Below are 27,113 nucleotides of genomic sequence, written 5' to 3' on the forward strand. Positions count from 1 at the left end.
TTCGGAATTCTTGATACTAACTTTATAATAAACGAAGATAATAAAATTTTAATTAACTAATAAAGGAAACCAATAAGTTCGGAAAGATATATCAATTATTATTCATATCACCCATCTAACACTAAAATTAATTTAATCACACAGAAGAAAAATGAAAAAAAAAACATTAAAATACTTCACAAAGTTTTTTTTGAAAACTTATATCCTTCATATATTTTAAAACGAATTTTGTATAATACATCTAACATTGACATAAACATTGAATCATCATTTTCAATTCATCTATTTTTACTAAAGTAAAAGATAAAACAACAATCAATAAATTGCCTAACGTAGTATATGAAATACTTTGTTTAAATTGTGACAAAAAGTACATTAGTCTGTCGAAAAGGGCACTAATCTGTCGGATAACTTTGGTGCCAAATTTAAAAATCAAATAATCAAATCCCTAATGAAAAATTCCACATCGGTTGACCGTCAAAAAGAAAATATGAATTAAGTTAGCAGCAGACTTCTTGAGTAAAATCGGGTCATACGTCATGACGACAATCCAGTCAGGTGCAACAATAGCTCAATTTCAAAAACACCAGCTAACAAATCACTCATCAAAACAACCTTTCAACGGACCGAACAACCAAAAATCAATATCCGCAAAATTTACAAAATACTGCACGAATATCTTAATTCGCGAACAGTTAACTAGATATTGCTCGAACCTTCGAAGGGGAAACAACTTTGATCTAACAAGCAACATAATTCTGCAACCAGTTAGACCACGTCTGGCAAATTTCGAATAATGCTTGCCTCCTTTAGACCATAACCTCAAAAGAAAATAAGCCAAACATTCAATTTGTTTATATAAAAATAGTTCAACAAAAAGAAACCCAGTATGTCACCAACAAGTACATACAAAACTACAAAAGGGATATGAAATATAATATGTAAATATTTCTACTCAAAGATAATATGACAAAATATCTTATAAAGAAAATTATTTAAAAAGAAGAAGTTGGTAGGCTTATATCGTATAATGTTTATAACAACAAAAGTAACGCAAGCTGTGAGCAGTAAAAACGTTACACAATCTTTCAAAAATTAATAATATATTAATATAATATATCAAAAGGTCTACGAAATAAGCCTTTCAGTATATTAGTATTCTACAATGGTGGCTCAAATTGGCACAAAATCTTCCATTTTTAGACGTTATGCTAAGATCTTTAGTGTATCAGATACCAGATCAGCCCTTCACACACTTGACTGACATGAGTCAAAGCTAGTATGAGACTGTATCGAATCTCAAAACTCAATGGGAGTAAACAATAAACTTACTCTGTGGGTACCTGGCATCACCGGAGTATACAGCAATGAACAAGCTGATTACCTAGCGACAAAAATCTTTTAATTTCTTTTATAGGACCACAATATTTTATAGGTTTCCCAAAAAGCCATCAAGTCATGATTATAAAAAAGCGGGATCAGGAGGAATGAGAAACATTGAATAAAACCTCATGTCTGAAGCAATCGAAGAGATTTCCTTCTTAGTCCACCAGCTGCTTCCAAACGGCTTTTCCAATGAACAAAGATGAAGATTTACTGCTATGCTCACTGCACACTGCCCGATACATTACAATCGGAAAAACATTGGAAAAGTTCCCGACAGGTCTTGTTGTTTCTCCAAGGAACTGACTGTTGAACAGTCGAGGGTCCATATTAAAGCGATGAATTTCAAAAAGGCTTTTAATAGCATCATCAGGAAAAGAGTAGAGGAGGCGATGAGAAAAAAGGTTATCTCCTCGAAACTTATTGAATTGGTAAATATGACAATGAACATCTCCAAGGCCAATATCTTGATAGAATTTGGGCTAACAAATCTGATCACAGGTGTTAAGCAGGAGGACGCTCTGTCAACATCGCAGTAGACGAAGTAAGAGATGAGATGGATACTTCATCTTAAAACAGTACGCAGATAGTAGGATATGTTTTTCCGCTCATGGCAAGTGATGAGAAAAACTTGTTCAAAAACAAAGTACATGTAAGTAGCTAGTTGAAGGACAAATAAAAAGGAGATTATTCTGGGAGGATATCAATTCCAAAATTTCAAGTACTTGGGTGTGACAATAAGCGAGGCAAATAATAGAAGCATTGAAGTGGCGGTTAGATTCAGAGCGGCAAATAGATCCTTCTGGAAGTATGGGAGGTTTCTGAACAGTGAAGAGCTGAGCACAATGACAAAGTGGAAAATATAGAGAATAGGAATTAGACCGGTAATTGCATATGGAGCCGTCACCATATACTCGTCGAGTAAGGACGAAGAGGATCTTGGAATAATGGAAAAAAGATCCTGAGGAAGATATAGTGACAGTGATGAGGATCCAAATGTCTAAATGGTTGGGATATATACCAAGAAGAAATCCGAAAGCAATGATACAGAAGGTAATTGAGGGAAAGCCAGCCATACAACGGCCAAGAGATGGAACCAAAGCACGTTGAGAACCATAAGTAATGCAGGATACTACAGCGGTGGGGTCTGGGAACTGGGGAAAGGCGTGAAGGAGATGTGGGACTATAAAACTCAAAGCAGAGTAAATCACCGCAAAATATGAATCCCCAGAACCCGAAAGTATATCTCTTGCAAAAGAAGTAAGGCCAATATAATATATTCACTAATAATTGAAACTGATTTGAAATTTTTTTGGAAAAATATATAAAAACACTAAGAATTAAAAAATGTAATGCCGATGTTGTAATCTGAATTGAATTTCAAAATTGATATTTGAAAATATTTTTCTATATTCACGCATTATATCAAGGTAGTAATTTCTACTGACACACTTTCCACTCGCATTTGAAAAATCAAAAACGTGCAACCTTATAAGCTCCTTTTATTATTCAGGATATGAATTTTCAATAAAATCACTCGGTAACATGAAGCCTTTACATTTAACTGGTTAGTATTTCGTATGCAAAACAAAGTGTGGATTATAAAAACAGCTTTAAAGTTCCTATGGTTACCTTAATTGCCTACAAAACTAATATACTAAAACGCTAATTGAATTCTGTGCGAGTTTTGATGATGAAGTCCAAAACTTTCTGTCGACCCTAGAAAATAATATAATTTATAGCGGATCACGTTACAGGAAATCGCAAAATCATCTATCAATAAAAGTCTCGAAAAAAAAAAACATCTCTTATATATAAATGATATAAAACACGATCTGGTAAAAAATGCTTTCCTAGTATCCTCTCTTGAATAGAAAGATTTGTCATGAAAAATGTCTGTCAAAAAGGACGTAGGTAGTAGCTGAGATTAAAAAGTCGTTGTGTCAAAAAGGCCATCAGAAATTATATTAAAATACATTACACCAAATAGTTTTCGAGCATGAATATATGTAATCAAAAACTAGAATGGAAATCTCGCAAAAAGGACTATCTTCTTATGAATGGAATGTTACTTCATGATGATGGATATTTTCTGTATAATTTAATTTCCAGTAATGAACTGGCCGTTCATCTTAGTAGACATCCAAGACTCAAAGACTATAATGTTTCTTGTGCATGAAACTACAAATTGTTAAGCGTCATTTTGAGTCTGTAGGAAACTAGGAACACTTCAATGTAAGTACATAAAAATGTGAAATCTACTCTACAATGAACTTATTGTCTATGTTTCTCTCAATATCCATTTATATTAGTTTACATCATTTTGGAACACTTCAGATTCTTGTGGGTCGTTTTATTCTATTACTTATCATTATGAAACAGTTTAGATCCTTTGGAGTCGCTATCCGAGCATTTTATTTCAATTTATATCATTTTGGAACACTTCAGATTCTTGTGGGTCGTTTTATTCCATTACTTATCATTATGAAACAGTTTCAGATCCTTTGGAGTCGCTATCCGAGCATTTTATTTCAGTTTATATCATTTTGGTCTACTTAAGTTTCTTGTGGTTCGTTTTATTTCATTACTTATCATTATGAAACAGTTTAGATCCTTTGGGATCGCTTTCCTTGCAATTTATTTCAGTTTATATCATTTTGGAGCACTTAAGTTTCTTGTGGGTCGTTTTATTCCCTTACTTATCATTATGAAACAGTTTCAGATCCTTTGGGATCGCTTTCCAAGCAATTTATTTTAGTTTATATCATTTTGGAACACTTAAGTTTCTTGTGGGTCGTTTTATTCAAATCCATATCATTATGAAACAGATTAGATCCTTCGGGATCATTTTCCTAGCATTTTATTCCAGTCAATATAATTTTGGAACACTTCAGTTTCTTGTGGGTCGTTTTATTCCATTACTTATCATTATGAAACAGTTTAGATCCTTTGGGATCGCTTTCCTTGCAATTTATTTCAGTTTATATCATTTTGGTCTACTTAAGTTTCTTGTGGTTCGTTTTATTTCATTACTTATCATTATGAAACAGTTTAGATCCTTTGGGGTCGCTATCCGAGCATTTTATTTCAGTTTATATCATTTTGGAACACTTAAGTTTCTTGTGGGTCGTTTTATTCCATTACTTATCATTATTAAACAGTTTAGATCCTCTGGGATCGCTTTCCTTGCATTTTATTTCAGTCTATATCATTTTAGAACACTTCAGATTCTTGTGGGTCGTTTTATTTCATTACTTATCATTATGAAACAGTTTATATCCTCTGGGATCGCTTTCCTTGCAATTTATTTCAGTTTATATCATTTTGGAGCACTTAAGTTTCTTGTGGGTCGTTTTATTCCATTACTTATCATTATGAAACAGTTTCAGATCCTTTGGGATTGCTTTCCTAGCAATTTATTTCAGTTTATATCATTTTGGAACACTTAAGTTTCTTGTGGGTCGTTTTATTCCAATCCATATCATTATGAAACAGATTAGATCCTTCGGGATCGTTTTCCTAGCATTTTATTCCAGTCAATATAATTTTGGAACACTTCAGTTTCTTGTGGGTCGTTTTCGATATCATTTCAGGACACTCAACAACGTTTTGTATCATTTTACAATAAATTTTTTCAGGTCTATATGATTTTGGAACAACTTCATATCATCATGGTGGAACATTTTAGATCCTTATGGATTATTTTCCAAACATTTTATTCCGTTCCGTATCACTTTAAAACAATCTAGATCCTTCTGGATCGTTTCACAAGCATTTAATTTCGTTCTTTATCATCGTTTCACAAGATTTTTACTCTGTTTCAAATTCTATTCTTCAGATTCCTCGGATCGTTCTACAAGTTATCTATTTCGTTCTATATAATTTTGGAACAATTTAGATTGTTTCAGTATTTTATTCCGTTTCAAATTATTTTGAAGTAGTTTAGATCCATTCGGATCATAAAGTTCCATACGAGAGTTGTTAATTGAGTATTGAGATATGGCATCAATGCTGTGAATGTGTCAAATATGACTTTCATTGATTTGAATCCATTGTTTTGAAAATAAGACATGATAAACTATACTTTAAAACTGTGGTAATTGAGGCCATTTTTGTTTTACATAAACCAGGTCTGAGGACAATTAGAAGCATACATTTTTCTCTTTGAAACACTGTTATTCTATAATCACTCGTCGTAGATTTAATTGGAACGATGAGGAGGTAATTGCCTATTCTTATTTTGATTTGCAACTAAATTTAGAAAATTCAGAATCGATTTATGGTATTGAAATATATTTCAATTTCGTACGAATATAGCAGGGTAGGAAATTGCTTATATCCCAAATCTCTTTGATGTTTTAATATTCTCAAGTATCTGAAAAGTCAAGTAAACATTCAACATTTTCCTCGATACGCAACAAATCGATTTTGATGTGCGAGGGAACTTCGATGTCAGCAGCTTAGAAACACTTCATTTACTCTAATACCAAAGACAAATACATGTTATGCGAGACGTTATTATTGTTGTGAAGACAGTGAGATGTGATTTCTCTTAATCACAGCTACAACTTCTTCAACTCAGGGTGAGTAATTTGTATTTAGTCCAGTGAACAACGGTTTTTATCTGATTTCCGTACCTAAGAAAGCCATTCCTATGCCGATATGTGTTATTACATTAGGGCTGAATACCACTCAACAAACTATAGGAGTTTTTTCGAAAAACTCGTGCATTGACTCAAATTATAATCGTTTTGATTCCAGAGTGCCCTTAACGGCGAGCATTTTTTGACATCAGCGAATAACCAGTAGTCACTGGGAACCTGATCTAGACAATACGGTGGATAAGGAAGCAATTCGAAGTGTAATTCGTTTAATTTAACTATAGTTGTCATCATTTTGTGAATCGATGCGTGTCCCTTTTGAAGATAGTTCTTCCCAGCTTACTGTTGTGTCTTTGAACGCTTTGGACGTGGTTCACCGGCTGCAGTCTACTCAGATGATGATAGTTTTCATTCTGGACTTAAGTGATGGATCCATGTTTCATGTATTGTCACATGGAAACTCAAAAAATCTGATTTATTACGTGTAAGCATGGCAAACACTGCTTTGAATCGTCAGGGACGCGCATTTTTTTATTAAAACAAACTATAGAAATCGATAGAAATAAAACATTCTAAGCACAAATCACGGAGTTTTTTCGAAAAATTCGTGATTGAAATTTTGTTACCATTGTTAATTTGATTTATTATACTAATGATTAAAATGATTATTGATTCATAAGATTTTTTTTCAGTATACACAACTTGTCAATATATTATTTGGAAATTGAATGTATCTTATTCAATAAATAGTACTGAGCCTTCCGGATTGTTAACGATTCACTTACCAAAATTACTTGAAGCTAATTCCTATCATTCGACATGTCAACATCAATTCGAAGTATATTAGAGTTGAAATGATTCCACCTAGAAATAAAAAATTATTTTTGGTTCAAAACTGTAGATCTGACACTCCTAATTAACGATAGGTATCAAAGTTCGATGCATTAACAGACAGTTAAACACATTACTTCTATGAAAAAGTAGCTAAAAAATGGTATATGAAGACTACATATATACGAGGTGTGGCTATTGCAGTCGATCGCTAAGGTCTTCTTCATCGTACGCTAGGACTTAGACGCCTTTGTTTTTTAAGCTTTCAGTTTATTCTTTAGATTTCTACTACTTGTTATGTTCGCTCCTACATATTTGAATGACATCAGTTGTTCTACAATTTGATCGTATATTGCGAATTTATATCTTCTCGGTTCTCTGGATACTGTCAAAGATTTGGTTTTCTCCAAGGACATTTGCATGCTAAAAGCTTTCGCTGTTTCATTCGATTGAATTTGTCGAGACCACGAATATCCAAAGTAGTCGATATAGACTCATTTGAACTTTCCCAGGATCGATATAAAGGAAAACACACTTAGTCAGTAGATAAAGTCCAAAATTTAACCCCTATTAATAAACACAATGGCTAATCTGAAACTTCCAAGATACTATACTAGTTGATTGTTGTGAGTTGAAACTTTTCAATTAAATATTTACTCAATACAATATAAGAACCATTTTCGTCATCTCACAATATCAAATAAAGCATCTTCTTTAAAATTCACATTTTAAAATAAAACCACCTAAGCAAAGTCGTGTTTGGGGAAATAGGGGTGAAAGGAAAGGTGACAAATTATTTTTCTCCCACACGGTCCAAGCAGGGGTTGAGTTGCTGATAATTACACAATGATTTCATTAAAAAACAAACTCCAACCAAACAATAAACATTCGAATTCAAAAATTGAATCATTATACTAAACTCCTTTAAAAATATTCTTTCGCTCTGAAAACAACAGATGGTATTGGTAATGTTTACAAAAATGTTTCTTAAAAACAAATTTAAAAATTACTTGAACAAAACCGATAAGACAAATTAGTTGATCTTGAAACGAATTAAGAAAAATGAAGTACTCATGAAATCTTAAAAAAATAAATCAAAACCATAATTGGTGGTTTCCATATGCACAACTCTATTACTAGAAAGTTTAACAACTAAACTGTATTAATTTTTGTAGTCCTGATAAAGAAATTAAACAATTTCGAATTATTGGCATATAAAAAAGAATTTAACTCAAACCTAACTTTACATTGGAGGATTTCACCGTGAAAATGATTGTTTATTTTCTACTAGTTAGTCGAAGCTACCTGAAATTGCTTTTATATAATAAAATAAAAAAATAAATATATAAATAAAAATCTGATTTGTCCCTAGCTTCCATAGGCGGTCAAACTATTCGTAGTTGTATCAAAATTTACAAAATAGAATTATTAATTTCACTCGAATTATTAAGGTTTTTTTCACCATTGATAGCTTTCTCATTTATGTGTTTGTAAACTATTTCTAAAAATTCTCTTTTCCGTGTATTTGATTCCGTTTAAAAAATTTGTGAATCTTTATAATCAAATGTATGTTTTTTTGACATTTCGTCTTGGTTAATGCAGTGAATTTATTATTTTTTTATCGTATCGATGACCTTTCAATCTATTTTGTAAATACTGAGATGTCTGCCCTATGTAGACAACATCACAATCAGTACAAGGTACTTGATATATAATAATAATTCTTTTGTTTTTGGGTGATTTAAATTTTAGTTAAGTGAAATATTTGAATAATGTATTTTATCATATTTATTGGATTAATTTGATAGATGTTGGGAAAGTCCTTGTATGTATGGCGAAGAAAAATGTTTCATATTTTGATGTTTAGGTTCAGTTTTGTTTTTGAATTGATTATAGTGTCTGTTTATCCTTTTCTTGAATGAGTTGTTTATCATTTTTTTCTGATAATTATTTGCTTTAAATGCAGTTTTTGCTATTTGAATAGCTAAGTATCAAAATTCGGGATCTGGATATCTCTATCAGCTAAACTTATTATCATTTATTTTTTTTGTGACATAGGATGATACGAACGACATTAAGAAAATTGACTTCATTATTTTGTTCGATTTCGATTGTAAATTGAGGATTTTTTGGTACAACAGTGATTCAATCATCTACAGAATGGGATATTTACACGTTTACAAGTTTTCTCAACACAGTTTCCTCAAGATCTTCCATCTGTTTATATATTTCATTTTTCTACCAAGATACAAGAAAGATATTTTGATACCTACTTCTCCAAATTTAAAATTATCTTTACAAATACTAGCTTTCAACATGAATATCAGAATCACGTTTTATAAAAGCTTATGTTTCAAATCATTCAACTATCTATAACCGAATTCGCAGCTCTAATTAGGAAATTAGAAAATAAATTGATGTATACAAAAATTAAAAGAATTAAACCAATCACTAATTATCAATAAAACATTTTAAAAATTTTGAAGAAATATGTCAGGAAAGAACTAGAACATTTTGAAAAAATGCAAAGCAAAAAACATTAAAAAAATTGATGACCTAATATAAAAACAACAACCAGTTGTTAAAAACAGTAAAATGTAATCAAAATAGATCGAAAAATAATAATAATAATAAAATAAGATCTCATCCTTCTAATACCTAATTTGGAAAATAAATTTAAAAAACAACGGAACAATATTAATCTTCAAAATATAACTAAAACCAAAAAATTTATCCATTAAAACAGAAATCAGAAACAGAATTTTTGTAAGCCGATGAATCTAATAAAACTGTTGTTATTAAATCAGAAGATTATAATGATAAAACGATGAAATTATTGAATTACAAGATAACTTATAAACAAATGAGCCAGGACCCTACAAATTAATATGAGAAATCATTCGATTTTGGGAAGAATCTTTTTATTTCGCGATCGGATGTCAACAAATTAGTATCATACCCCCTAAAATATATGGTTTGCCAAAACTCCACAGTTAAAAAATATTTTGAAGATTTCATAAATGGATAATAAATAAATAAATAAAACACTTTCATGAAAAAATTAAAGATATGAAAATTCTTGACGGATTTGTATTTATTTTGCAAGATGTAATTTATTTATATAAAAAAATTTCTTTCATAGAAGAACATTAAAGAATTTTAATATTTATTTCGAAATATATTTATAAAAGCTATAGAGCTTAAACTTACAACAACATTTTTCAAATTTGAAAATTAAACATACAAACAAATAGCATAATTAGTAATTGAATTTCTTGAGGAAACTGTCTTAAGCAAAGTTAATATGAAGATTCAATTCTTTTTTCAATAAATTGATGATTGCATTACTGACGTACTTAAAAATTAAATTGAAAACATGAATAAAAAATTCAATTCTTATCATTACAAATTTACAATTGAATACAATCAATTTTCTTGATAACATAAAAACAGTATGGTATACGAATAAATTAAATTTGGTCCTGAAGATATTTAAAATTGATCTTACGTCACAAAAAGTTTTTAAAAAACCAAAAACTGCATTGAAATAAAATAATTATCCCGACAAAATGATATACAGCATTTTCATGAAAAGGATTAATCTATAATCAATTAAGTAACAAAACGTTTTTTCTAAGATAAACGGCTAAAATTTTGATTTAAATTTTTTTTGTCATCAATAACCTTTGCCAGAAAGGAAATATGCAATTTGAATTTTTGCATCCACATTTTATTTGACTCATCATCTAATAAATGAAATAACTGTGGATTATCCATTATTCACGTCAAATTCAAATATCAAAAATTACTTCTTATGCATAAATTTTTTCTCTTCATTATTATTTATCATATAAATCTGTAGTGATGAACCTAATTATCATTATAAGAGAACGCTGAAGATTATCTTCAATGTTTTAGTCCAGTTTTTCAATAAATCGTGTTATCTCAATTATTTCTAACTATTATCCAAATTAGACATAAAAAACGGGTGATTCTTTTGGTTTGAGATGGAATTAATGGGAAATTATTTAAAGATCGAGCCAAATAACTCTAGCTAGAATACCGTAGCTTTGAGATCCTCATTAAATAATGCTAGAAAAATAATTGCTTCATAATAAGGACAATTTCCCTATTGTTTGGTATTGTTTGATTTTATATTTGTGCTTATTTCTATTATGTTATAAAATTAAAAAGCTTACCGGTTTTTATTTCAAATATCCAGAGCTTTTCAACTCACTAATTAGAGAAACTCTCATTTTATATCAATATTCAGTTGAGAGTACTAGAAAAAAAGTTTTAATTGCATAGTTTCCAATCGTATATTCAAGTTTTTTTCCATATTTTAATGATATATTTTTAATTAGAAATATTCCGGCGCGGCTACGAATTGGTACTAATTTTCTAATAGTTAATTACATCAATATCAATTATTCATTTCTAGTAAGCGATTCAATTTTTTATATACAGCGTGTTTCTTAAAAAGGTGATACGGTTTCTAGATGGAAAACTGAAAAATTTTTGGGGATCACTCGCTTAATAGTGTGAGGACTAAAAGTGCAACAACTACATCCTTATCATTACGAGTCCAAGAGCTCAAGACAGTCCTCAATCCAAATTTTTTAAAATGTATTTTTTTGACGGACGAGGCCACTCTTAAGCGATGGTATGGTTTGATGAGAATCCACATCACCAACACTCATTTGAAGGTAATGTTTAGGCAGCAACTTTTGGTAACAAGTTAATAGGTTATCAAATTCTACTGGATTTTTTAAGCAATCACACGAGATTTAACGAACGAACGCTCAAAAAATTGAATCGCGGTATTTTAAAAGAGGATCCTCATGAGAGGCTGAATCTATGCACAACCCGAAACTAAACAACTTTGAATGTGACCTGTGTCTATGCATACGAACCCTAAGCTGTGTAATGATCGATTATCTGGATCTTTCAAGACGAGCCAAATCCAACGCGTTGTTTTTGGTTTGTTCGCGCTCGAAGTACTTTGAAGGAAATAGTCGCCTGTTTTTTCGGAATGACATGTCGCCACAGTTCTATCAGATACTTCGAAGGAAATAGTCGCTTGTTTTCTCGGAATAACTGGACAGGTCGCCACAGTTCTATCAGAGCAACGTAGAACAATCAATTTTGAATGGTACATCAGCATTTATTTGTCAGAAGTGTTCTAAAAAATCAGAAAAACCAATTTCTGAAAACGACACCACGACGAATTGTGAAAAGATCAAGGGACAAATCACCAGCAGGACAGAGAAGCATTGGAAGACCTAAGAAAAGATAGAGTGACAACCTCCCAGGTGACTGAGCAGAGGCAATGACGTGAAGAAAAACAGGCAATGATGCCTATACACAGCAGGAAGAAGAAAGACGCCACCACAACGCGAATTATCACACACCATTTCGAACAAAACTGATTCTGATCAGTCAGAACATCGAATTGATACGTCCGCTGTACATTCCTCGTTTGACATCCAATAATTTCTTCTTATGTCACCAGATCAAAAATAAATGTCAAATTCAATGTTTTTTTTACACAAAAAGTGATCGAATTATATGTTTTGGAGATACCTCAATCGTAATGGAGAAAATGCTTCGATTTATAGTTCAAATGCATGCGAAAGTGTATTGATGTTAATGAAGAATATTTTAAAAACCATGAAGCCATATCCTTCTTCTTCTTAAACGTATTGTAGGCTTAAAGCATGTAGTTTCCAACTGGTCATCCTTGAGATGTTAATGTCCATGAATCCATCTATGGGTTTGAAGGTCTTTCTAAAGGTCGTCGTGTCCCTGGTTCACCGTCTCGTGCGATCTTTGCTAATCTTTCTCTGGTCATCATGTCCACGTGTTCGTTCCAAACTCTTCTACATTTTTGTCCCCATCTGACTATGTCCTCCACTTCACATTTCGTCCATTATCAGGTTGAACAGTTATGGGATTAAACAATCTCCCCATGGATGTGTTATAGTTCAAATGTCTTATGAAGTCTATTATGGTTTTCGGAACGTATTTCTCCTTTAAGATGTCTACTACATCGCTTAGCCTTACTCTGTCGAATGCTTTGGTGAGATGTCCAATTATAAATATTTGTTTTCTTTTGTCCATCTCAAAACTTGAGTAGCAGCCCTCGTAGAATGCGTTAAAATTTAAAGTTATAATCACATTAATACTGTAGTTTCGATATTTAAAAAACGAAACAAATAAAATTATTCTGAACAACTTATTTTCATCCTAAATCATTGACACTCAAACTATGTCATAAGCTTTTAGAGACTCCCGCTAAAGTCTCAATCCTGATCATACATACGACAGAAAAATATTTGAAACTCATTTGAAAGTTAATATCCTGTATGGTCTGTCCTCTTTGATGGATCCAATTGTGGAAAACGTGATCTTCCTACCTTGTTAGGAAATCGAACACAAATGAAACTAAAAGCATTCTACACTATCTATTCAAGTATTGTGTTCATCTCCCGTTGCTAGTCCTTGCAAAATGTCCGGTTTAGTGTCAATTCATCGAAATAATTCAACCCTTCAGTAGCATCTGTTAGTGTTCGTTCCCTGTGGAGTAGGAGACACCGAATACATACGATCTATTTGAGTTTTAGGTGTATATTTAATTCTTTTCTTTTACAAGACACAAAAATTGTAACGAGATCCGAGAAAGGTTTTTATTATTTTAAAAGTTTAAAAGAATATGATAAAATCATAAGTTGATCGATGAAACAACCACGTCCTTCGTATTTAGACATACAAGGTAGTATTTTATAATAAATAACTGAATCCTGTGTACTAATTATTTATTCAAATATGTTTAGCAAATGCTACAAAACGAAGCTGCATAATTTGGATAAATCAATACATACAGGGTGATTCAAAAAAGGTGATCCCGTCTCTAGGAAAGATAGAAAATTGATTGTCCTTCTCAGTTGCCCACCCGATACAAGATACTTTAATCCTTGTAGGAAATTTAGGTCTAACGTATAAACAACGTTCTCCACATCTTCAATGAAGTGCTGAGAACAAAATCACATATCATATAAGGTACTACGTTCTATAAACAATAGAAATCATCTTAGCACACATGAGAGGGGTACAAACGTACCCCAAGTGAACATTTTAGTGGTTTTTTGTCCAGTAAGATGTAGCTCACTCTGTTACATACCTTTTCAAAATATGGTAACTATCTACCTTTTTTCGTTAATTGTTTATGACAAAAATTCTGTTTGGGCTACTCTCATACCCCACATAGATTTTTTAAGTTATTTTATTTATTGAACTGTATACAGGGCCGGATTAAGAATTTATAAGGCCCGGGGCTAAAATAATGACGGGGCCCCCTTAAGGAATTCGAAAACCCGGAAAAATTCACAAAATAATATCAATACGTTAGATTTGTGGTATCAACACATCAAAAAAATACAGAAGATTTCCAAATGATGGGGCCCTCTTGGACCTGGGGCCCGGGGCTATAGCCCCCCCAAGCCCCTAGCTTAATCCGGCCCTGACTGTATAGATAAATGTCCTGGAATTTTGAGGGAATACTCCAAATGCATAAAGAGGCAGTTCTCTGTGAATTCCCGTATTATTTCATGTCCCATGACGACTTATGGTACTTATGGTAGAATCATGAAAATTTCTACTTTTGGGTTTTTGGATGGGATCTTTTTAACTAAAATATTTTCAAAGATGACCGACTTCCAGTTCTAATCGGAAATCGCTTGTAAATTTGTTATTTTGAATAGAGCACCTAGTATATTAAGACATTTTTATTATATTTTAGTATACTATCGATTAGAAACCTTTTTCGAAAAGTGCATACTTTTTGAGTTATTAATTTTTTTGTAAAAAATTTTACCGTTGCAGACCCTTATAAATGATTTTCTTACGAGGATACCCTTAAAGATATGATAATGATTTCTATTAGATTTCTCTAAGCAAAATCAAACGTATTTGAATCTATGTTGAAAAAATTTTTTATTCTATACAGGGTGTGTATAAAAGGTGTTCAAAGTTTAACTTCATAAATATCAAATTTCTTAATTTTTTTTAATAGAACCGCCTGGTTTTTTCTATTTTATTCATTCAGGGGTAAAAAATAAGACAAATTCATGCAAACCTAAACCTTACCAATATCTAGATATTAAATTTTTAGAGATGCAGGTGTGGACCAATTTTATTTATTCGTTATTAAATTGAGAACAAGCCATTTCAACGATTTTCGAAACTATCAACAATTGACTGATGACAGTTAAATAACTGTCATTTATTACAAAGCATTAAAATGGAAAAAACCGGGTGGTTCTACTTAGAAAAATGAAGAAATTTGATATTTATGAAATTAAACTTTGAACACTTTTTATACACATCCCGTATAAAATGAAAAATTTTCCATCATAGATTTAAATATGTCTTACCTTGATAAAACCAAACGAATAGAAACTATTTTCATATTTTTAAGGGTTTGCAACGGTCAAATTTTTTACAAAAAAATTAATAACTCAAAAAGTATGCATTTATCGAAAAAAGTTTTTAGACAAAAGTATACTAAAATTTTACGTAGAGCACAAAAATGTATTAATATACAGGGTGTTCTACTCAAAATAACAAAGTTACAGTCGACTTCCGGTAGAACTTAAATTATAATAAAATCCAGTTTAACAGAATATTGTATTAACAAGTTCGATAGAATTTTTGTAGGATATTCGCAAGTGACAATATTATAGTATGCAAACGAAAACCAAATTAACTAATTAATTTAGTGTAATTCAAATTATTGTCTGTATTTAAGGTATTCTCAGTTAATAATTGGGAAAAGTAATAAGACCTAAAAACGTTTTCGAGACTTTTTACGATGAAAAATCATCGAAAAATCCATTTCTAATACACATATATTAACTTGACGGACTCGGATTAACTTGAAATTATGCTTTGAGGCTGATCATAATGCCTTTAATCAAATCTCATCTTTACAAAAGGGGGTAAAAGACGCCCCACTGCGACCTAAATAGTAAACAACTTGTCCAGATCCGTATTACGATATATAATCTTCAGAATCAGCGATTAATTTCAAAGTATGTAATTGGATGTAGAAGACATTGATGACCATGGGTGAGTCTTGAGTGGCCGATTCTTAATCTTCTTACAATGCTTAAGTTTTGTCTCCAGATATTATTATGGTAAAAGAGATGGAAATTTTCCAAATTTTTCTATAAGTTTTATCACTTCTGTAGGTCCAAGATAAAATGATTGAGTGTGCTGATTTCTCTTTGCGGGTGGCAATTTTGATGTTAACCATACGGATTATTACCAAACAGGAATTATTTTCAGTTCTTGTTCGCGTTTAAAGGTGATAGTATTTATATAGTTATGCTAAAACATTCGCCATTTCCTCTCAATGAAATTGATTTTCCCACTGCGTAATTTTCAAAATATTATTCCCGCATCTTTTGCCATATTCCAATTCCGTGATATTTCATATATCTCCTCAATTTTCTCATATACCCAAGAGAGTAAACTCAAAGGCCCTCGAAATATCGGAAATATGTTTGAAGGATAATAATAAATTTCCGGTTTGAATGCAATTACGAAAATAGAACGTGTTCACTATAGGTTGATTAACAAACATACCCCATTCATCGTAAAAATAAAGACTAATAAGGTTTTCCGTATACGATCATTAACCTATTATAATAAAACGATATTCAGTGGGTATACAAACTTCATAGACTTGATAACATGATTCGCAATAAAATGTTTAAAATTTTTCTTTCATTCAATATTCTATCAAAGTTTTTCTATTTTGTAATTTCTGTCTGTTTAGTGTAATCTTCATTGCCTTGTTTTAGCTGCATTCCTCATGTAAAGTTAATTATTTTCCAGAGATTAATGGCTATTTTCTGCATCTAAGTCTATGTCATCTACAAGTTCTATGTTCTCAGCGTCGTCGTTATTGACTGCATAAAATATTTTCCATTTCTTGCCGTAGCTTATTCCTTTTTGATATTACAATTGTAGGATCAGGCGTTTTTCATTCTTGGTCATACTTAATTGGATCCTGTAAGAATCAACATAGCATTAATTTCACTGCTTCTTTTTTTTTATTCTTATACGTAGCGCCACGGGAAATTCTTAAAACTGTATCTTGCTTTTCCAACTTCTCCAAAATAAATCAAAATGCTGTATCTACAGTAACCTCTCTTCTGCATAGTACTTCAACACCCAATTTAAATGGCTGTAGACTGTCAATATTTTTGATTTTGTACCATTCTTTATCCATAAATTTCATCTCAGATGCTATGTCGAAAACGGCTTTCTCAATACATACTTTGAGACTGTAAAACCTGTTCCAGCGAGTGCAGCAGTCTTCTTTCACATATAATCTTCAGTTGGCGACCTTCAAAAAATCTTAACCAATTTTCAAACTTTTCTAATAATATCATTGTAGTCAGGAATCACTTCAGCTTGTCTATCTATAGTTATTGTCAAACCAAGCTCATCATTTATTTTTCCCACATTTTCTTCATCATGAATATCCACAACAGTCATCGACTTGTATATCTTCTTCGATCTTTTTTTGTACAAAAATGGACTTCACTTAAGCAGAGCAAAGTTGTTGATAACAAGATACAGGCTTACCAACTTTTACCATGTCACTTCCAGCGTCAGTTGTAATATTGGTTTCAAATTCAAGACCAAAACTCGCCAAGCGTTCTGTAACTAATTCAATATAATGCTAAACAGTATTCGAATCAAACCAAAATTGAAATGAGATTCTTCGTGATGAACATTTACGTTAAAATAATGGTGGTTTTTTTAGATGTCTAGTCGTCGAAGATAAGCGAAAATCTTTACAGTTGTTTCTTGAGATGTGCAAATTCGATAATCATATCATCTTCAACCGTGTTTGAAAAATTTTTAACTCTATGTTTAAAATTCCACTCTAATTTTTGTTGACATACGATACATATTTGGATTTGAATCGATTATATTTTGATATTTTTCTGACAAATTGTTTTTTGCAAAATAATACTCTAAGATACCAATTGGTAGAGCACTTCTCATATGAATATCCAAATACAACATTCTTAAATTGAATAAAGTCTTTTTGTCTCCAAGTTTTGAAATATGTATTCCAAACTACGAAAAACAAACCAATTAATCAATGAATTTTGTTCTCATTCCTCCTTGTGCATCTTGTTTTATCATCGAGAGATTTTTTATTGATCCTTTCGTTATTCCATTGGCGTATTTACCATAGGGCCATAGATAAGGATTGCAATCCCGCACTGTTTCCAATCCCCCGGGATTTTTGCTGGATTGACTTTGTAACAGCGGGATCCGGAATTCAAAATTATAAACCTTATTATGGTTATAATCAACTTTTTATTAGGAATACAACAATGAACAACGCTACATTCATTAATAAAAGGTTCAGAAAGTTAAAAAAAAAACATCAATATTCCTTAGAATTAACTAAAATTAACTAAAAATATTAAATAAGAGGTAATAGTTATATTCAGCCTTTTGTATTCATACATTTTTCTCACCAAATAATTAACCGGAACGTTAGAAATATGAAATAATCAAATAATCAGTCAATTTATTCTTCAACCAAAAAGAAGTAGTTGTAGTGTTTCTGTTATTTATTTATACGATCTCTATTCATGGGATGAATTAATAGACACTGTTTCTTACGTTTTTAATTTAATTAAACACTATACACTACACTAGCTTATAAGAATTCACTTATCACATCACTTAACTAACTTGAAATTTCCAGCACTTTCTAGTTTTTTTTTTGACAAAATACCAATTCTCCGGGTTTCCATAGCCGCTAGGGTGCAGAATAATTTTTTTCTTGATGTTAAAAATCTGCTCATAGATCAAAAAACATTTCCATTGGTTTTGGTGTCAGGTTAAAATCTTTGTTTCTGGACTAAAATGTATATAAAAATATTTGTTTATTTCCACATCTGTGATTTATTACCATCGGACAATGACACAATTAATATTGAAATGCTGCTCGTTTCTGGCACGGTTTAAATTAAACACCTAATAGTAACTTCATTCAAAATATACGCGAGTGGAATACGGAACACACAAACTACAAAAACAGATACAGCGTAGAAGCAATTTCACTGACAACGTTTGGAATAATTACGATAGTATTGGAAAGAGGATATCCAGAGGAAATTTTTGGTAATAGATAGTTATTCCCAGCTTAATTATAGAATCCTGTATCGTTCGTATCATTCATAACAATGTTCAGGTCCACTTTTAATCTAATTTGAGGCTCTATAACTTCACAAATTTAGGCATTACTGAAAAAATTGTTCTCAGATTGGAACCAGAAACCTAAAATGTGTTAGATCAAATGGAAATATTATTTTTAACGCGCTTAATTCAACTGTTTAAGAAAAACATATAGGACGTCCTTGTCCAGGCCTCCTAAAATGTGAACCGGTCTCTCGAAATCTTTGCATCAATCTGTCCAACTATCTCGACTCTTCTTTCAGCTTCGCGTTCACTTAACTGCCTAACTCTATTCATTTTTTGTTGAACTAGTCTCGACTTTAACACACTTTGATTGACTTAAATTACTGCTGTCCACAAATCGGTACAACAATAGTATGAAAGAAACATCAAAATATGTTTAGAATTAAAATTTTAGAAAACCACAAAAGCAGTTATTTGCTGCTAAGAAATTTTGCTACATTTTATTGCTAACATTTAAGATACTTCAACTTTTTGTGATGGAAACAAAAAGAAACCGAAATGATTAACATTTTAGGTTTTGATAATGAAATACAGGGTGGTGCGTTATTTCCAGCCACGAGTTTATATTCACTAGCATTTATTAATCTAGAATAAGGTTACAAGGTTATAAGGTTACATAATCAAGTGGTGTTTATAGATTCATATGAATAAAAAAAAATTTGACATCTGCAGATTAAGAAGTTTTCTACTAATTTTATTTCAAATCATAATATTATAATTAATAAGGTCATCATAAACATTCAAACTTGCACGAGCTGAAAAGGGCTTTTCCATTCTTGTCTCAGACAAAACTTTTAGCAGCACTTTCACTTATTTGTTTTACCTGGAAACATCACAATTATATTATATAACATATACTATACACTAAGATCTTTACTGATTTAATTTAATAAGTGGATATCGTTTATTATTTATTGTTTCTGTAGTTTACGAGTTGGAGTTTACGAGGAAAAAAAGCTTAAGAACCTTTGGTTTAGGGGCTGAGAGTTGAGGTAATTCAATTGAAAACCATTCGAGAACAATACCCATGTTATGGGCATTTCTAATTTTATGTACATGTTTAATGTTTACGTTATGAATATGATATTTATTTTTCACCCTGTAGAATTTTATAATTTCATTACTATTACTTGAAGTTTGAATATAATATTTTCAGGCTGTTCGAAATTAAACATTACAATTTCCAAATAAATGACTAAATGTTTCGTTTTTAAGGCAATGTTCATAATAATGTTTGATATAAACTCCGTTTCAAAATGGAGAATTATTATCCTATTATTATACAATTGCCACATAAATTAGCAATAACGGTCCCTATAAACGTTTAATAGGCCTTAAGCGTTAACCAACTTGGTTATGTTTAGTGTCCTTATTTCGTCTTCAGCATTGTTTCGAACGTAAAAGCAGACGGTGGATTTAAATATTATTATAGCCCAAGAAACTATTGCAAATATTAATTGCGTTTCATAATTTTAGACGAAAAGTACTTTATTGTTTTCAAATATTTGCAGAAACAGAAACAACTGTGTAAACATTTTTGGAAAATGAAAAGGTGACATTTACGTCAAATTTTTAGTATCCTATAGCTACTGTGATCAAAGGAAACTTCCCTTTCTCTTTCTATATTTTTATAATCACGTATTTTATTGTTGATATACTTTATTTTCACTTCTTCGCTTCAAAAATTTATTTCACTTGTTTGTGATTAATTCTTACTCGTGCTCATTCCATTATTTCCACTTTATTATTTTTATTAACCTTTGTGTGAGTATAATTCAGTCTATGATACTACATCTTTATCATTTGCAATTATCACTTGCTTCACAGACTATGGTTAACGTGTTAAAGAAATAATGCTCCATGACGATGAAGATTTCCTAGATCTTCCTATCGTCAGTGATAGATCAACGTTTCACCTTCACCTTAGCCATATGAACCCTCATAAAGTGCTAATTTATAGACGATTAGATAGCAAAAACAGAATAGCGGAAATCGTATCACCCTTCTTTTAGTAAGAAATAAATATGCCAAAGAATGAAATCTAAATTCGAAATCACGCGAAGGTTTTTAGTTGATTGGACACGGAGAAGGAACATGACGTGTGAAATCGGCGTTTATTACGGAACAGGAAATTTATTTGACCTTTCATATAGATCTTCAAAATAACAAAATTCATATTCCTTGAGCAGGATATATAAGTTAATATTTCCCTATAAAGATAGACCAACGTCCATATGGAAATCTTTTTGTATCGCATGCTTTGGTCGATTTATGATCACTCAGCTAAATGAAAAATATTTCGTTCTAATGATTGGTTAGTAATTATCGATTAAGATGAATTCAACCAAGCATAGAAACAATTTTTCGGGAATTGGGAGTGTGGTACAACTCGTAACGACTTTCAATCCGTTGAGATAAAGATGCTCCAAGTTGATACTAGGATATTTCAGGTAAACGAAAAGGTAGCCCGAGTACAAAATACAACTCGTATACAATACAATTTATTAAAAATAAGATTTAATATATGAGATGCGTAGAATATGTTTTGGACTACCAAGTTTCTGTGTTTCACAACTGAGAACAGAGCCTCCAGATATCTTAGCAACTGATTTCTTAGAGCTAGAAAAGTTTCTTCACCCGGATAAGATACTAAGGAGTGATCGACAATCTGTGGAAGAATTGAGAGGTTAGGACGGGTATGGAGTGAAACAGTTTCAAATTTCTTGTGATATGCAGGCGATTTGATAAAATTGACACCAAAAAAGATGTTCCAAATATTGCGCAGCTGTTAAATTACCGCGAAAGAAATAAGATCCAATAAATTACACATAAATATTAAGGGCGCTGGAGAATTGTGTCTTTTTACTGTACTACTCTAACAAAACATTGACTCGTCTAAAAATACTATTTCCTAAAAGTTAAACTATGGCCAGTCCTCTTTGTGGATTTACTTCAATTAGTCGACCTCTGCGATACTGGTCTTCGAAGGTCGTACGGCCTCGTTTAAATTCTGTTACACAATATTTTACTGTTGGTAAAAGAAGGAGCAGTTTTACCCAAAGTAGAATCTAGTTCATCTTTTATATTGGTTTGGCTAATGCCTTTCGAATAAAGTATCATATCACATAACAATGACCAATTTTTTTTTATAAATCCACTGAAAACGTTCACTATTAATGGCTGTCAAACAAATACCAAAAAACGGGGCGTCTTCAAACTTGAAACATATTTTCCAACAACTATCGCCTTCTCTAGGTCAGGCCAGGTACTACTAGGACCATCCTCGTAGTTACGTGAAGGTCTCATCTAATGACAGCAAAATATCTAACTTTGCATCGTCTCTTAGTCCTGGTCTTCCAAATTTTTGAACATCCTTGACATACAAAAATTCTGCTTACTGAGCGTTGTTAGAATAAATTTATTTTATTTTTGTTTTTCATTTCATAATTAAAATCACAAGCTACATAATCTTTCGTCACGAGTTATCTAATCTTCATGACAACCACGATCACAGGCTGGCAGATTGTAATAGAAATTATGGCGAGTATCGAAAATACGCCCAGCAGCATCTACACATTTTTTTGCCGAATTGTTAGTTGCCGTATTGAAATATGGATACTTTGAGCAAGGGTATTATAAAAAAGTATAATTCCCCCAATTACTTGTCGACCATTAATATTCTCTACTAATCTAAATGCTGAGTAATCAACGGAGTTGAAATCAGGGCTATGAAATAGGACCTTCACGTCCTATCCACCTATTGTCTTAAACATCATTTAGATTCTATTTCTTCGTCAGTAAAAAGTTGGGGGATGCCACATTATGCTGAAAATACATTCCTCGGATAACAACGTTCGCGTTGGCTAGCAAATTCGGCAAAATATTTTATAGAAAGTCCAAATAGATCTGTCCTCTTTAAGCACCATCAAAAAAGTGAGGAGAATATTTATCCTGTCCCTTGTAAATTGACATTGACATTGGTCGATGATTTTTACGATACCTTAGGGATGACACATCGGAATTGCTAATTGGTAAATTGTGCCTTTGAACGTACTTATTATACGGTTGAGCATTCGAAGACACTCTTGACAATAATGTGATTTTCAATTTATCACGTTGCTTGGCATGCATTTTATTTCAAAAATTTTAAAGGGGCTATAGAACTAGAGCATTATTTCCTACATTTTTAAAGGAAATAATTTGAGTAGTCAAATAGGAGAGAGACAATGAGTTCAAACGAATGAACTATCATAGGAGAAGCTTTTATTCAGTGGCTTCAAGGTTTAATCCTCTGAAGAGTTATGGTATCAATTTTTATATGCTCTGAATTTTTATCAAAACTAACAAGAAGCGACTAGCGAGCAGCAGAATATCCCTGTCAATATAAAACTACTGGAGATTGAATATTGAGAAGATTCATATCCTCAAATGGTTTGTGAGTTATACAACTTCTATGAAATTATAGCGCAAACTTCAATTTGATTCCACACACATTCTTCTCTACTTCTCAAATTGATTGTGTGGGATTGTTCTCTCTGTTTTTATTTGAATTTGGAAGAATGAAATTTTTTTAGAATCATGCTGACTCACTAGTAAATATCCCATAACATCAGAAAATACGTTACTTGATTATTTATTCTATGATTGAAATTGGCTAATTAAGGAAATTAATTATGCCAATTATCTATTACTATCTTTTCAAACAAAAGGTACAGGCACAGGCACAGGCACAGGCAAGGGAATATCCTATTGTTTTATTTTCACTTCTTTTCAACTCATTTCAAAAAATCTTTCTACAACGACTGAAGGAAAATTATTCGTAATAAATGGCTTTGGGTGTTGAGATCCTATATATATTCCCAAATTGCGAGCAGAGTCTGCTACAAAATCCTTTTAAGTCCTAGTTGTTAGATTTATTCGGTCTATGATCATGATATTTTTAACCCTAGAATACTACAAGGTTTTCATTTTACGTTGATACTATCATGTCAGAAATTTGGAGATTCAAAAAAGACGAAATACACTTTTACATCACCGTATTTTTCAAAAAAATATATTTTTTCCGTTCTTCCATATAAAAAATATTAATTGATAATTGCTTAGAAAAAATTTTATAGACCATTCCCTACTATGTTCACCATAAATATGATTTTTGGGAAAAAGCGCACCAGGTCCTTTTACCTTCTTCATAAAGTTGTTCATTCAACGGTGTATCAATGACGGAGATTACGCCGCAAGTTTTTGAAATGAAGATCGAATGCCTAGCAGGTGACTTACATCAATTATTATAAATTGATAACGGTTGAGGTTTTCTCACTTTTGATGTTATTCGAGCAATAGAAAACATAAGAATCGTTGCAAACAGCGTTAATCATTCCAAAAAAACAGATATATAAGGTCCAACGTCTTGTCTTTCTGCTGCAAGACATTTTGGAACATAATTCGATCCCCAATTTCGTTTTATCATAGTTTAAAGTTATTGCGGATTTTGGAAATTTCTGCCGTTTCGTACATTTTAGATGGAAGGGATATATACTTTTATCAAAAAAAAAACATGGATGAATGGGGCTCTCGTTCCTTTCCCTCTAACATTTTCCATGATATTTGTATGAAATTTCAATCAATTTACAATCAACACACATCAATATATACATGAGGTCTCACTTTTCGATCAATTTAATTTTTTATTTATCGAAAATATTGGCCAAAGCGATTTTCTTCTGCAAATTCAAAAACAATTGATTCGGCCCTTAGAGATAATATTGTTACGAACGTGTCTCCGCCCTCGAGTCGGTCCTGTGTAGATGTATTGACATTCTAAAATTTGGCGAAGGTGTGCGGGGCGCCATTTGATTTACTTTTTATTAACTGCGGAACCCGTTTTAGAAGAGATATTTGTTTTATATATCTGTTCTTATAGCAAGCGATTCATTTGATAATTTCTAGGAAGGTCTATTTATTTATTGGTTTTGTTTCTTTATTTTCCTAGAATTCTCAAGAACTTCGTTTGGACAAATAAGCATGTTCATTTAGAGCAGTTAAATTCAGTTTATGATAATAAATAGTCGTAGTAAACAGAAGTGAAGTGATAGTGATAAGTGAATTATTATTATATATTATTATAAGTTAGTTAAGTGTATAGTTTTGAATAGATTAAGAACGTAAGAGACGGTGTTTAATAATTAACTCCACGTATAAATGAATAAAAAAAATAATTTAATGTAATTTAATTCATTTCATAGATATAAGATTTTGTCGTAGATACTCATTTCAGTTAAAATAATCGAAATACATAAAATTATTACCTATTCAATTTATAATTATGTGATATGTCAATATGTTATATTTTTGGTAAGAATATTATACAGGGTGTAATATTCAATTAAACAATCTCTAAATTAATGAAGAAGAGGAATGGAATCCTTATTAGCCGAATAAAAACGTTTTATACTGAAAAAAGTTCCCCTTGTATCGGTACTATTTCCATATTTGCCAGAAAAAACTAGAGAAATCAATCACAGGAGACGAATCATTCTGCAATAATAAAAACATCGAATTGGTGAATCATCTGCTGTGTAGTCCTTGTTTGGCACCCAATAATTTCTTTTTATTTCCCCAGATCAAAAATAAATTGTTGATGCGTTCAAATTGCATGTTTTGAAGGTACCGCAATCGGAATGGAAAAAATACTTCGACAATTGGTTTAAACGCTTTAAAAGTGCATTGATCTTGATGGAGAATATTTTTGAAAGACTATAGATACAATGATAAATTTCTCAATAGTCATTCAATGTAGATAAGACTCATTTAACAAAACTAAGTATTTTACTTTGAGCTATTTCCCCTACTACCACAACATTCGTAGATTATAAAGAAATAATTCTACTTTAAGAGAAGCAAATTGTTACCTTCACACGTTCAAATACCTTCCATGAGGAACGATATTTTTTCTTTGAAAAGTTTCCGAACTTCTACAGACCGCATTGGTCAGGTTTTTTACTTTTTTTATGGTTACAAGACGTTTGCTCCGATTCTCGTAAAACTCGATGAATAATTTGGATTTTATAGTGAAAAAAAGGTTCATAGACGCTTTCAACTAGAATTTTCTCGGAAACTTTTGCTTTATATCAAGTGAATCGGGTTCAGCCTCGGGCTTCTAGAGATTTAAATCCAATACCTACATGTGGAACAATTCCATGAGGAAAGTAACTTAAACTATTTTTATCCATTATCACATGCTCGGTATATTCACTGTTGTAATTAGAATTTCAATAAAAACTTATTCGGTAGATATAATTGACACTCGAGGTTTGCAGGAAAGAAAGAACTAGATTCAAGGGTTGAACAGCGTTTCGGCTCACACTTTGAGCCATTATCAAGAGATAGGGTGGTTATTCTTTTATTAGTAAGAAGTGATCCGATTCCGTGGTCTCAATCTGCCTACTCCTTGGAATTTCACCAAGGAAATGAGAAAATGAAACAAAAATATGAAATGATTAAAATAGAAAATAATATGCTCACCATCAAGAGCACTGTTGACACTAACACATTCACTGCTAGTCTTAAGCTATCTGAGCAAACTAGGCTGCAGTCATTTAGGTTTTTAAAGTTACTATTTACAAAGTTCAGTAGGTTTAGGAGTGAAATGAAGATGATCCTGATTGAAGACAAGAATTCTGTGAATTAATGATGGACAGATTTGCACTTCATAAACAAAATAGCTTTTTCTGATGAAGCAGCGTTTTATTGAAACGGAACGATTAACAAACAAAACTGTAGATATTGGAGCAGAGAGAATCGTCACTGGATGTGTGACGCTCACACTCAATATTCTTAAAAAGTTAACGTTTGAGCTGGTATTATTAACAATAAACTTATTGGCCCTAATTTTTTTTTAAGGGGCACAGTTAATGGTAATGTTTATCTAGATTCTTTGATTAACTTCTTAGTTTCTACATTACAAAGACTTTTTCATGATGTTAATCAGCCAAATGAGATATGTTT

At 31.6% G+C, this 27,113-nt stretch overlaps 1 protein-coding gene across 1 annotated transcript in view; it reads right to left on the reverse strand.

The window, feature by feature from the left end:
- The window catches only part of LOC130446641 (uncharacterized), a 117,086-nt gene that overhangs the window by 83,746 nt on the left and 6,227 nt on the right, over positions 1-27,113 (reverse strand). Inside the window, exon 2 of the mRNA XM_056783009.1 lies at positions 6,770-6,848. The gene's annotated coding sequence lies outside the window, so the exon portion shown is untranslated. The remainder of the gene's footprint in view (positions 1-6,769; positions 6,849-27,113) is intronic.

The sequence above is a fragment of the Diorhabda sublineata genome, chromosome 7, assembly GCF_026230105.1.
Source record: "Diorhabda sublineata isolate icDioSubl1.1 chromosome 7, icDioSubl1.1, whole genome shotgun sequence".
NCBI classification, from domain to species: Eukaryota; Metazoa; Arthropoda; class Insecta; order Coleoptera; family Chrysomelidae; genus Diorhabda; species Diorhabda sublineata.